The sequence below is a fragment of the Pseudopodoces humilis genome, chromosome 5 (assembly GCF_049639895.1).
Source record: "Pseudopodoces humilis isolate 2021_Gansu_Grassland_sample_001 chromosome 5, ASM4963989v1, whole genome shotgun sequence".
Lineage (NCBI taxonomy): Eukaryota > Metazoa > Chordata > Aves > Passeriformes > Paridae > Pseudopodoces > Pseudopodoces humilis.
The window spans coordinates 22662363-22675794 of record NC_142204.1 but is presented as its reverse complement, the minus strand read 5'-3'; the positions used below and the strand labels follow the sequence as shown (position 1 = coordinate 22675794).

Genomic DNA, 13432 nt, shown 5'->3' with positions numbered 1-13432 from the left:
ATTTTTATGACCTAAACTTCTGAGTCAATATTTACCTAAGAGGCACATGCACAGCTGCCCTATGATGCTGTGTACACACAAGGACAAATGTCAATGCTGTGCACGCACACCCCCACACTCACACTCAAAGACTCGAGCTTCTACAAGCAGGCAGACACCTCCTCTTCCTCCTCAGGCTGCTTCAGGATGGTCCTTCACATTTGACAGAGGAAAACTGACGCAACACCAAGGCAGAAGTATGAACCTGCCCAAGGGAACTGGACCATCTGACACGGAGGCAGGGTCTGAGGGAGCTGGGTTGGTTTGCAAAGGGACAAGAAAGCTCACAAGGGGGACTATCTAACCACTGACTTCTACTGCCCAAATGAGGGTCATGTGGAAGGTAAAGCCACATTGCCAGACATGCTCAGTGGAAGGACAAGAGGGAAAAGATGGTGGATTTGCTGTCCTCTGAGTTTTTCAAATCCCAGTTGGATATCGCCCCAAGCACCCTGATCTAACTTTAAGGCTGGTCCTGCCCCAAGCAGATGGTTGAGCTGGAGACCTCCAAAATGACCTCTTACACTAAATGATGCTGTGATTTTAGTAATGGTACATTCTTGAGAGTAGACATATTTGATAGTAGATATTCTTTAATTCAGATACTGATTGCCACCGCTTGTATGTGGGATGCTATAACACCTGTGATCAGCCACACAACTGAATTCAATTCATTCACAACAGTCCTGAAAAAGAGGCTTTCTGGCCTCTAATAAACTTTAATTCCCACTAGTTTCTGAGTAGCTTGTGGGTCTGGCAGCTCATGACTGTGCATTTTCAGCACCTCTGTAGCAAGCATGTAGTCAAATGTACCAAAGAAATTATCAAACTGGAAACATCTGTCTTTCTTTTGATTCAGGGTTGTTTCCAGCTGAATCAGCTGGCTGTCATCTGAGACTGGTAGTGGGAGTGTGAAGATCAGAGGAGGGAGGGGAGCAGCCCTTGTTATGGGACTGCTCAGACTTTGGTTGGCTTCACACAGTCGTTAAACCCCAACCCTGACCCATGAGAGGTTGAGGAGAACATGATGTTCCACCTTTGCAGGTTAATGTACCCATGTTGCTCATCCCAGGGCAAAGTGTGCACAGCTCCTCTTTCTTGAGAAAGAGAAAGCAGATTAAGGGAGACTGTGTGGTAGGCTTAGGAGAAGGCATATCCTGAAATCACTACTATCTGTAGACCACTCTCACAGCTTCTGCTCCTCTCTTAAAATATGTGAGATTTATAACAATTCAGTGGGTGGTAGGGAAGGACATTACATCTGGCACTTCTGCAAACGGGTGTCAGAGAACTGCTAAGTCCACGTTGGAGCATCTATTCCAGGCATTTCTGCAAGTCAGATACAGCCCAAATTATGAGAAGTATATCGTAGAGGAAGCTCTTAGTGCCTGTTTCCTCTCATAACACAGAGATAACTGCCTCCTGCAGTACTAAATATGACTGGATTTGGTGAAGGCTGCTGAGGCCTGTCAGTGTGTGCTTTGCCCTCTGGAATACCAGCCTTCTACAGCTCCCAAGTGGCATGGCTAACCCTTGCCTCCTGCTCCTTCCCAAATCACACCAGTATTCACAGAGGGAGGTCAATGCTGTAACATTTTATTTTTTTTCTTTCCCCCGCCCCCCTCCCCCCCCCGGGAGAAATTGAACACACCAAAGTGATAGCTATGGGCTGGTAGAAGACTAAAAAAATAAAGTTACAGTCTGAATCCCCACTCACCATACCCTCCTCCCCATCCCAGGCAACATATGCATGTGGCTTAACTTTTCATGTCCTTGGTTTAATGAACTCGTGTCAGGAATTTCATGTGCATAGCAACCTTATCTGATGACAGTGACATTTTTAGCATGTTTATGTCCAGTTTTATTTGCAAACTGTTTCCAGCATAGTTCAGCTGGGTGGATTGGACGGGGCTGAAATGTGTAAGAACCCAACACACATAATGGAAGCTCAGCCAGAGTTACTGGGGGCTCTGAAGCACATCCATGGGCAAAAGGATCTGCAACTGAGTTTGTGCACCAGATTTTCCAGCTGCAGCCTTTCACGCACTCGCTTGTGTCCAACAAGCAACGCTGGGGGGGGGCACGGGGAGGATTGTTTGTTTTTTCTTTCTTTTTTCTTCCGGTTCTCAGTACTGTCACAACCAGATGAGAATATGTTTCCCACGTCAGCTGTGGAGGCACTCTCCAACCCACTGCTCCCTGATACCCACAACATTACAAAAGCAGACGTCTCTGCTTCACCACAGCTCCAGCTAGTTGGAGGTATGGGGGAGAAGGGGAGGGGAGCCGAGGCGTTTTGTAGTTTGAAATTTGAACAGCTGGATTCAGCAAGGGTTCCCAGGGTTTTTCCCGGCAAAGAGGTCAGCGGCTTAGGCAGGCAGATAGCCTGGGAGCAAACATCAGGAGTGCCCCTGGAGGCTCCACCTCCGCAGCTCTGCCCCGAGTGGAGCGCTCTTGCCCTTATAAGGCTGCGGTAGTCACAAGGAAAAAAACCATAAATAGTTGTATCATTGTTACCTGCCTGAGCTCTTCCTGCCTGCAGCTCCCAGAGCTCCCCTCCCCACTCCGGCTCCAGAAAGGCGGTGTTTCCCATGTCTCTGAACATGGATGTGCAAGTCCGGGTCATGAGGTCCAGTTTCTCCAGGTGCTCTGCCCTGCACGACTCCTTGCCTTGGCCTTTGCAGAAAGTCTCCTGCCTGGGACTGTACAATTACTTTAAAAGTGCTGCAGGAGACGGGCTGTGGTCCACCCATCTGTGTGTCTTTCTTCAGCAGCTCATGGGCCACAAGTTTCCTTGGTTTGAGGGGTGTTGCTTTCATTCTTCAATTTTGTATGAACAGGGTAAGGTGTGGGATGATAATGCAAAACAGTAGATCAGGGCAAAATAAGACCCTTAGCAAAAATGGCAAGCAGCCCTATGTTTCTGTTTGCTTCTTTTCCAGCATGCGAGATCCATACCTAAATGCAGAGAAAATCTTGATGTCTCCTGGAAAGAGATCATTATGAGTAAGACACTGTGGGCTGAGCAGCAACAAAGTGTCTTAGACCAGCAATCAGAAGACCTGGTGTATCTGTGAGACAATTACTTGTCTGTTTCCTGATGTGATTGAGTTTTACCCCTTCCCCCTTCTCTAATTACTTTTCTCTAAGTAATGAAGCAATTCATTGTCAGTGCATATTTTAAACACTGACTCTCTGGGTTCCTGTCTTAGACCCAGCACAGGCTTCCCAAAAGTTTCCTGTGGGCCCCAGCTACAGCAGTTTTAACATTTTCCATCCTACGTGCAGTAGCTCTGTGCTGCCATGGGGTCCTCGGTTCTCTGACTGCCTGGTCAGTCAGGGTAGTACCTGTACATACTTCCTGCCTGGGACCTGCTGCAGGCATTGAGGCCACTCTGCCTTTCTTCACTTCTGATCATGCTCTCACACTGAGTTTTCCTGGTCTGTCTGAGCTTGAAAGCTCTTTGGGGAAAGCAGCAGGAGCTGATCTTGGCTTCAGAATAAGCTTGTGCTACTGCAACACAAAGAAAGGAAGAGTGGTTTGATGTGCAGCAATAAAGACCAGAATGCCTGTCTTCATTAGATTATCTTCAGTCTCTTCCAGAGAGGAAAGGCAGGTTCCCATAAGAACTGCTGTGCTTGGGAAGCTGCCATTAAGAATTACAACTTTTCCCCTAGACAGTCTTTACCAGCTGCGCTGGCAGGATGGGATATGCTGTCTCCATTGGGAATGTAGCTTGAGCTCCTATTTCCCCAGTCCCACATAAATGTTACTCCCCTGCTTTCTGGGAAGCTCCTTGGACACAAAAGCAACTTTGAATATCTGGTGCCTTCTATGTTGTAAAGGTGTTGGGCAAACAGCACTATTGGAGGCAACAGGAGAAGTGTGATGCTGACCCGAGACTGAATCATAACATGCTTCTCCCAATACCATGGATTCACGTGCCTTGTGCGACCTTTCTCCAGAAATTAAACAGAAAACAAGATTAGAGAGCAGCAGTGTGAAAGGTTTCTTGCTAATAGGGTGGAAAATGTTTGGTGTTAAGATGTCAGTCATCCATATAGTACAGTTTTCCGTCATCGTCATTGCCTCTCTTTGAGGCAGAAGGACAGCCCCGGGCCCCTGGAGTTTGCTGCTTCCCTCGGCAGGAGGCGGAGGGAGGAGGAGGTGGTCCCAGTGCCTGGGTGGCTGGCGCTGCCCTGGGGACAGCTCGGTGCCAGTGGGTGAGGTCACCACCATCAGGGAGGAGGGCAGGGGCCGCTCCCTTCCCAGCTGTTGTCTGAGCACATGCTGAGCAGCCAGCCAGGACACCGGCAGGCAAGGAGCTGGCTGGAGAAATTGCAGCCGTTCTCACTTTCCTCCCTTTCCTCCTCCTGCAGGGGCGAGGGTAGCAATCATTTCAGGGCACACAAATCCCCATCACATTCTTTCACATCCCTAGGCCTTTACACGCAGAGGTCACTTCCAGGAGACTATAATCTACATTTTCAGTTTTAGAGGGGACTTTACATTGAACTTAAAAGATCTTAGTCTCCTGTATCCTGAAGAAGCACAAAAAAATATGCATCTCTAAGTGCTTCTCATTATAGTGGTATTTTTCCTCCTGCTTTACTTATTTGCCTGCTTGAGTTTAGTTTGGTTTTTTACTTCTTTTCCTTGCTAATTAGAAGACTAATTTTAGAAATTAGTCTTGTCCACTCTGGAAACCTAGTAGAAAATTAGTAAAAATGCAATAGCAAGAAAATGAAAGCAAGCCTGAGGAAAGGTAATTGTTTATAACTGAGGGGTTTTGTTAACTCCTGTGCCTAATTAACACACTACAAAGGGGAGCCTTTGTTGAAACTTCCACACCCTGCTTTCTCAATTAAGGTACAAGAGAGATCATCATAAAGAGCTTGGAGACAGCTGGTATATCCCCTAGCAAAGCTAAGCCTGATTTAGCATTCCTTAAACTAAAAAAAAAATTAAAGAAAATCCTCAAAACCCAACAATAGTGAGCATACACATATCCTCTTTCTCTTTCTGCATATGATTCTTTTTCTCCATGTAGTGCAAAGCTCTTTCTCATTAGTTCCTGGTAGAAATAAAAAAACCTTAAATTATGATCCTCATTGCTGATGTGTTTTTAGCCCACAGGAAAAATGGGCTGTGGTGATTATTTTCAGGGTTATGATGGCTGGTTGAAGAAACTTTGCAGGAAAGCTGAATCATTGAGTGAGCATCTTGTTTTCATCTTTTTTTTATTTTGCTATCCCACATCTAAGGGGCGGCTTATGAAAATTCAAAAGGCTTTTATACATGTACATTCCTCTATAAAGAGTCAAAGAATTACAGGCCTCTACAGTGTCTCGCAATTAGCTGCAAACTTAGGTACAGGGGTGTGTTTCAAGTTCAGTGTTAGATGCAGCTGTAATTGGGAGACTGGTAGAGCAGTAAGAGGCTTAAGGATGGTTTAACTTTATGTACGAACAGAAAAGTCAAGGAGGGAGAGGACAGGATTTACCACAGGTTAAATTACTTTTCCCATTAGGTAGAAGAGTGCAGTGCTACTTTATTTTGTGCTTTAGGTCTGTGTCATGCTTGCGTTTATAACTCAAAGTCCAAATAATATTAATAATATTATCTTCCACAGAAAACTTTTTAACCTCCTTTTCTTTTTTCTTTTTTTTTTTTTTTTTCTTTCCCTGGGACCAGTGCAAGAAGGCAGTAGTGCTTGCAGTTCTCCTTACACCTTGGCCTAATACAAGTTGCTACCTTACGTGAAGGAACTCCAGAAGTCCCTCAGCACCTCTGTCCTGTGGCTTTGATTCCTCTAACACTTTCCTGTCTCTTGGTATCTGAGAAATTTCAGAGCAGGTGCTAGCCTGGGCAGCTCAATGAGTTATTGATTTTTGACCGGAATCAGTGTGTCATAAAAATGCACAGGATGCCCAGTGAGTTGCTTTCTTTGTTCCAGAGTAATCCCAGGAAACGATGATCTGATAAATGGGAGAGAAGGGTGACTGTGTTAAATGGAGCTCATCTTCACCTCATCTGAAAGGAGGCTTCCCACAGTGATGGCACCTCATGTGTCTGTGCTGGCAATTTCTCACATCCTGCAAAGCTGATGTCTCAGGAAATCCTGGTGAATTTTCTTTCTGTGTCAGCCCTGACAGTTCACTCTTGTGATCCATCCCCCTGACCCAAACGTAGGACTGAGAAGAAGGGTAATGCACAGATCTTTGTGCCCAGCTTCCTGCACTGGTACATACATTCCCAAAGGCAGAGCAGACCAGCAAAGCTGTACAGAACAGTCCATGCTCACAGTAGGAAGCTGGAGGAGCTGGGAGAATTGAGGAGGCTCTCATGGGAGCAGGAAAAAAAGTCCTAAATGTGGGAGGGAATCTTGGCAGAAATGAAAGGGGGGTTGTTGAGCAAAGCATGCACTGGCTCCAGATGCACAGAGCTTGCAATATGTTATGCTGAGAATCTGTGGGTGTGTTTATAAGACCTGCCACTGACTTGCAAGCACAAAGGATGTAGCCTCCTCTTATCAGAAAAATGTGGGCTTCAGCCTTGCAGAAGAGGTAGAATGAATGTTCGAGTAACCTCCCATTGGGTCTTCTTTCAGGTTCTAGCCCAACAGAATGTTCCCAAAGTTTGGTTTTGACTGCACCAGCTTTGGTTTCTGGCAGACAAAAGTGGTGTCTTTAATTGGGGCAGGCTATAAACGAGTTAGTTCCCCTGCAGTTCCCACAACAAAGTTACAGTGGGAATCTGGATGACTTTCTACAACACTGGAAAAATCCCTTGCTCTTAACATCTCTTGGGCATACTAGAGAATTTCAAGCTAGATTCACTTTGTCCTCAGCCAGCTTCCTGAAATGAGAACCACAGGGCCACTTCATTTGAACAAATATTTGGCCTTGATTACTGTAGCAGGCTGAGCCCAAAAACAAACAGGAGACATGGGATAAACTGAGAGGCACCATTAGTGGAGAGGAATCTCACACAGTAACCTCAGGAAAGGCAGCAAGCTGAAAGTAGGGGTGCTTTCTTGGTTTTTTGTAAGGACGGTGTTAAAAAAGGAGGGACTAAATTCATCCTGGTAGAGGAAGAGGGAAGTGAACATTCTGCTAGATGTCTTTTGTTTAGAGGTCTATTAAAGGTGACTGATGCTGAAAAGCAATTAAAACAATAAATTTTTTTGAAGTAGTTAAATGCTGTCACTCTTATGTGTTCTCTGAAGCAAGTCCTGTTTTTGTTATAGCACAATCACTCTGCTACTGAATTCTTGGTTTTGTGAAAACATGGCTTAGCCTGAGACCTACAGAAGGAAAATAGAAGCAAAGGTGGCAGAAAGCTCTCCACAGCCCTACCTTATCAGAGTGAATTCAGCAGTGTTTAGGTGGATTTGTCAGTCTCTTTAAAGTGTATTTTCCTTATCAGTACCTCACCCAATCCTAGCTTGTCATAAGCATGACAGGTGCAGTGTGACAGAGGGGCAGGGGCAGGATGCTATTCTCCTTTCAACTTATCCTCTGCTAAAAGGAATGCCCCCAAGCCCTTCTGAACTCAGGAATCTGAAGCATTTCTTACCCCCTCTGAGAAAGAGAGAAGGAAAAGGAGGTATTTGAGATGTTAATAAAGGCTCCTTAGCAATTGTTGAACCAGGGAGCTGTGGGGCCAGGGCAGACAAGCCTAAAATTTTGTACTTGCTGAAGTATCACTGAAGGAGCTAAGGTGTAACAGATGGTATGAAAATGATTGTTTTCTTCAAAATAAACCCAAGCAAAAAAGCAACAAAACAAAAACCCAAACAAACAAAAACCCCAGTTGCTTTGCTTTTTTTTAAGGCAGGTAACAGGATGTTTTCTGCTGGCATTTTGGACAAGTCTGGGTAGGCCCAAGGCAGGAAACTCAGATTCCAAATCTGAGTTTTGGGACAAAGATTCTTTTGCTGGATAGCTTCTTGGCCGTTTTGTATACTGATGTTAGATGCCAGCTTTTCTGAATTTAAAGCTGAATAGAACATAGTGAGCAGCAAAAGAACAGGGCTAGAGGAAACACAGTTTGGAAAAAGATATAATGAACTAAAAAAAGTCTGTTGCTTAGCACTGTGGTTCCATTTAAATGGCAGACGTACCTCTTGGATGTAAAGAGCTCTGGGCCATTATTCTTAGTATGTCTGATCAGGAATGTGGTGTCTGTAACCCTGCCAAATGGAGTTGTAATCTCATCTCATGGACTGGAAGAACTCACAAGCTCCAAGAAGACTTTTCCTTCGCCTCAGACAGAAGTTTTTTTATCTAGGTGTGTTTCTGAGGATGTTTCATGACTTCAGCCAGAGCCCAGCTGTTTGATAATCTGCTTCCCCAATAGGGTCCTTTCTACAGGATGTTGTCATTTGCATTTTATTGAAAGAAGGCACTCTGGCATGTGACAAATATACTTAGTGCAGTACAGAGGTAGAGAAGTGTGCTTCTGAATGGTATTGCAAATGACCAGAGATGCTGTATGTAAATGGCTTGCTTTTCAGCAGCGGATCTTGTCATTAATGTATTGAGAAAGTAAAAACATGTTCCTCTTTTTTTTACTAAAGTTGAAGCAAGAGCTACAATGAGAGAGCAGGAGTTCAGCAGGTTGCTCACATGGAACCGTGTGGGTGGAGGGTTGGGGAGAGGTGAAAAATAGCATTATTGTTTTAAATGCTAGAGTATGCCAGGTACAGCTTTTCCCTTCCTCCCCTGTTGTGGAGTGCAGATAAATTCCCTTCCTAAATTTTCTCCATTAGCAAAGTCAATTTAAAAGACTCCCATCACAGTGCTTCAGTTTAATCTCCTCAGTTGTGCTGATGTGTCTCTCTGAGGGCCTATAAACTAGATCAGTGAACTGATCTTTTTTTCTTGACCTGCTTTTTTTAGCTGTTCTTCAGTGATCCAGTGTACAATATGACTTTTTAAACATCTTCACCATCACTGCTGGACCAGTGGAAAGTTGTGTCACAGCACTAAAACCAAGTGTCTAATGGTAGAATAGACAACACCTTAAACCAGTTTTGCTGATGAAGAAGGTATGATGAAATTGCACCTTGACATACGAAAGTGAGCCAGTTAAGCCTTACTTTTTCTACAGCCATGCCAGAAGCTGGGTAGTTCTGCTAAGATTAACATCGTTCTGTAAGAAATTGATTCCTCTCCTAACATCTGCTCCTGGCTGCTTCTGAAACAGGTTACCCGGGACACATTTCACTTGTTGTCTGACACACACACCCCTCCCACCCCTCAGGGGAAACATCACTTGCTTTCACTCCTTCCACACCTCCTAAGATGGCTTTCCACCTTTCACGCTCTCACAGTTTGGATGTGGTATTTGGTTTGGGAGCAGAACAATGAAAAATTGGTATAAGGGGAAAAGGAAGTTATGTGCTAATAGGTGGTGCTTAAATTGCAGACAAATTTCAGGTTGCTCAGAGGCACAAAGTCCGCAGACCTACGTGACTTTCTTCTACAGACCCGCCTCCAAAGAGGCAGTTCCTTTTGCTACAATACCTGAAAATGCTTCAGGTTCTCATCTGCATTTATAGCTGCTGCTTTGTATGGGTGTATCTATTAAAGCCACTTCAGAGCTGCTTCTCTAAAGAAATTCTAATTATGAATCTGCACTGAAACAACTAAGGTTTCAAGGTTTTGCAAAAGCAGACCTCAGGCTTCTTAGCAACACCAGATTGTGACATTCTCCAGATTCGTACATGTGCGGTTTCTGTCTAAAGACACTGTGGTTAGAGTTTAGCAATGTGACTCCTCCGATGGAGTAAACACCTTTTTGCCTCTGTCACTCTTCTTGTTTCACTCTCTCCAGCTTGTCAGTAAGAAACTAGTTTTGGGAGAGGTTTTTTTCCTGCCCCCCAAAGCATTGAAAATTATTCACCAAAATTAATTTTGCCACTTTTATCTATTTGTCAGATACAAAAATCAAATGTCCCTGCATTTATTGCTGATTGATGAAGTGCAGGCTTCTCCCAGGGCTTGCTGTTTACCCACAAATTTAAACGAAGTTCATTTGCAACAAACTTAAGACCAAACTGGTTTTGGATTAGACCAGTGTAGGGAAAAACACTATAATTCAGCAGTGGCCCTTTGTCTGGTGTAAAGGCTGGCAAATTGAAGAAGTATCTCTGGATGCTTGCTCCTTCATAGATTTGTTTCCCTCTGGAAATAGTATTTATTAAATATGGGAATAAATTTATTAATTTATTCCCATCAAACTGGTAAATCTGTTTGCTGTTGAGATGTTTTCCAGAATTCAGTGACCATTACATGTTTGCTCTTCCAAATGGTGCTGGCTTGCAAACACTGGTGTAAAATGTGAGGGAAATTGATTACAAAGATACACATAAATATCATGTGCATTTGCAGACAGTAACAGATGTATAAAATCAGTCTGATAGCTCTTTTAGTCACACTTGTTTTTCTCTGAGGTGTGTCCCCTTTCCTGGGTAACTTCCTGCCAACAAAAGCCTGTTGCACGTTTTTTCAAGGTAATCAAGCTACAGAAAACAGACATTTAAAACCTGACTTGCCTCAAGTATGGCACATCTACAAATCTTACCATGAGGGAAACACACAGTCTTCTACAGAGGTGGGATACACTTTTTGTGAAGGGGAAGAACAGTGTAAACTTGCACCAATCTGTTCTGAACTCAGTTTTGATGCTTTACTGCTGAAGCCATCAAGAAAGTTTTGATATCAATTAAACAGGAGTGTGACCAAGTTCTTAAATTTATATTTAAAAAAAAAGAAAAAAAGAAAAAAAGAAAAAAAAAGCACCAAACCATAAGAAGGCAGTCCAGTCTGACCTTAGCCTTAAATCTGAGCATCAGGAAGAGCAGAGCACATATACAAGTGTGAGAGTCAGAGAAGAGTAAAAAAAAAATAAATTACCAATATTATATACTCTTCAAAAATTACTTTGTGACAGTCTTTTTATGTCTGCATTTCATTCTCCCAGTCATTATCTTTTACTTCCAACATAACTACTGGTGTCAGTTCATATTGCCTTTTGTACTTGGTTTCCTAGCTAAGATCTGCTACTTTTCCTCCTTTAAAAGCTCTGTTTAGACTTGATACTGACTACTTTCCTTTGCTTACCTTTCCTTTCTCCACCACTTGGCTAATGATGCAGCTTCTCATGTTCTTCAGAAGCTTTTGATGTATTTGGTTACCTTCACTATTTTCATTCTGCTGCATTTTTGTGGGAGCACTTAAAACTCTCTTGTTCAGTCAGTAAATATCTGTTCCATATGTTGGTCACTTGTTTTCATGGCTCAGTATGAGCCACTGGATTGTTTGACCATAGAATCATGGAATGGTTTGGGTTGGAAGGGACATTAAAGATCAGGCAGTTTCGACTCCCCTGACATGGGCAGGGACACCTTCCACTACACCAGGTTACTCAGAACTCCATCCATGAATGCTTCCAGGGATGGGGCAGCTACAACTTCTCTGGGCAACCTATGCCAGTGCCTCATAACCCTCACAGTCAATCCAAAGGCATCTGGTTATGTAGGGAGCTGTCTGTCATAATTCCAAGTTCCTTTCATTTTCTGCCTTGAATTACGAGTGAAGACCTACCCTGTATATTCCCTTCTCACTGCCAGATTAAATTCTTGTTTATATTTTGCATCTGTATTTACATTTCTCGCTTCTGCCTCTGACAGTGACACCTCTCTGTCCCTGATACTCACTGTAGAACCTTTCAGTGATTTCTCCATCTTGTGTGTCTTGAGATAAAAATATCTAGGATTGTTTCCAGATTGCTGTAGTGAATCTTTCTAAGCCTCAGAAAAGAAATGCTTACTTTAGATACTTCTTCATTAACTTGCCTCTTTATTCAAGCCTCTTTAACTGCATTTGCCTCTTCTGCTTGGAGCTTTGGTACTGCCACCAGTAAACTTTGCCTTGCATTTTCTGTCACTGGCACCTACATCTGCAAATGTGCCCTCCTTGTACAAAGTAGGAAGTCAGAAAGGGAAGGAGCCTTGTATATCAATATGCTCATAAAGCGTGCAGTAAACCTTATCTGCATGTCTAGATCTGACACATGGATTTACGTACACTCTACTCTTTTTCAGGACTTTGGTCTTGCATCCTGGCTATTGCTTCCTCCTTTAGCTCATCCTGAAGTTACAGTAAATATAAGGAGGCAGAATTCCACCACCTTTGTCTTTTCACACCTCAATGTTTCAGCATGCCTTTTAAAGTATGTTTTGGGCCTCTGTGAGCATGTGCACTAGCTGTTCCAAACACCTCAGCAGCATCAGGGACTGCTTATGCCTGTGCTTCTGCCTGCCTCAGTTTTGTTCCTTAAGAGTCCAGAGAAAGGAAGCAAAGCTGGGTGAAGGGTCTGGAGCAAAAAGTCTTATGAGAAGCCAAGGAACCTGCGATTGTTGAGCCTGGAGAAAAGGAGAGTCAGGGGACACCCTTATCCCTCTCTACAACTGCCTGAAAGGAGGTTTTAGCCAGGTGGGCGTCAGTCTCTTCTCCCAGGTAACCAGTGGCAGTGTGAGAGAGCATGGCCTCAAGCTGAGCCAGGCTGGACATCAGAAGCAATTTCTTCTGAGAAAGTGATTAGGCATTAGGATGGGCTCCATGGAGGTGGTGGGGTCACTGTCCCTGGAGGTATTTAAGCAAAGACTGGACGTGGCACTCAGTGCCATAGTGTGATTGACACGGTGGTGCTCGGTCATAGGTTGGACTCGACGATCTCAGAGATCTTTTCCAACCTGATTCTGTGAAACTTAATTCTGACTGGCATCCTCCTGTCGCAGGTATTTTGCCCTACAATAAGGCTGAGTCGGAACCTCTTGACAGGAACACCCCCCCACCAACCCCCATCCCCGAGGACTTCTGGCACGGCCTCCGGCGGCGGCGCCCGCAGCTCATCGCTCCGCTGACCCCCATGCCCTGTTCCCGGCCCCGGCCGTACCCGCTGCCCTCATGAGCACCCAAGGCCGGAGCGGGCCGCCGGTACCCGCCCGGCGCGGGGCATTGTGGGGCTGGCGCGGCGTGGGGCGTTGTGGGGCCAGCTCGGCCGGGCTCGACCCGGGCGGATCGGAGCGGAGGAACCCTCTCCGATCCCGCAGCCGGCAGGGTGGAGCCCCGGACGCCCCCGAAGCCCCGCAGCCGCCGCCGCTCCCCGCCCGAGCGGCCGCGGGGCCGGGCTGGGCTGAGCTGGGCGGGGCCGGGCGGGGCGCACGGGCGTTGCTAACGGCTCAACGGCTTCCTCAGCCTCCGCACACCTCGGCCACTCTGATTGGTCAGAACGGCCGTCAATCTCCGGGGGCGGCGGCTCCATTGGCGGGCGGCGGCGCGGGGGGCGGGGCGGTCCCGCCCGGGCGGGCGGGCGGCTCAG

General features: G+C 45.3%; 1 long non-coding RNA gene across 1 annotated transcript; it reads left to right on the top strand.

Moving 5' to 3' along the window:
• The first annotated feature begins 2105 nt into the window (after nt 1-2105).
• LOC148184297 (uncharacterized) lies at nt 2106-3889 on the top strand. Its single transcript, XR_015772509.1, has 2 exons — nt 2106-2880; nt 2982-3889. It is a non-coding gene; the product is annotated as an uncharacterized LOC148184297 (long non-coding RNA).
• The last annotated feature ends 9543 nt before the right edge of the window (nt 3890-13432 follow it).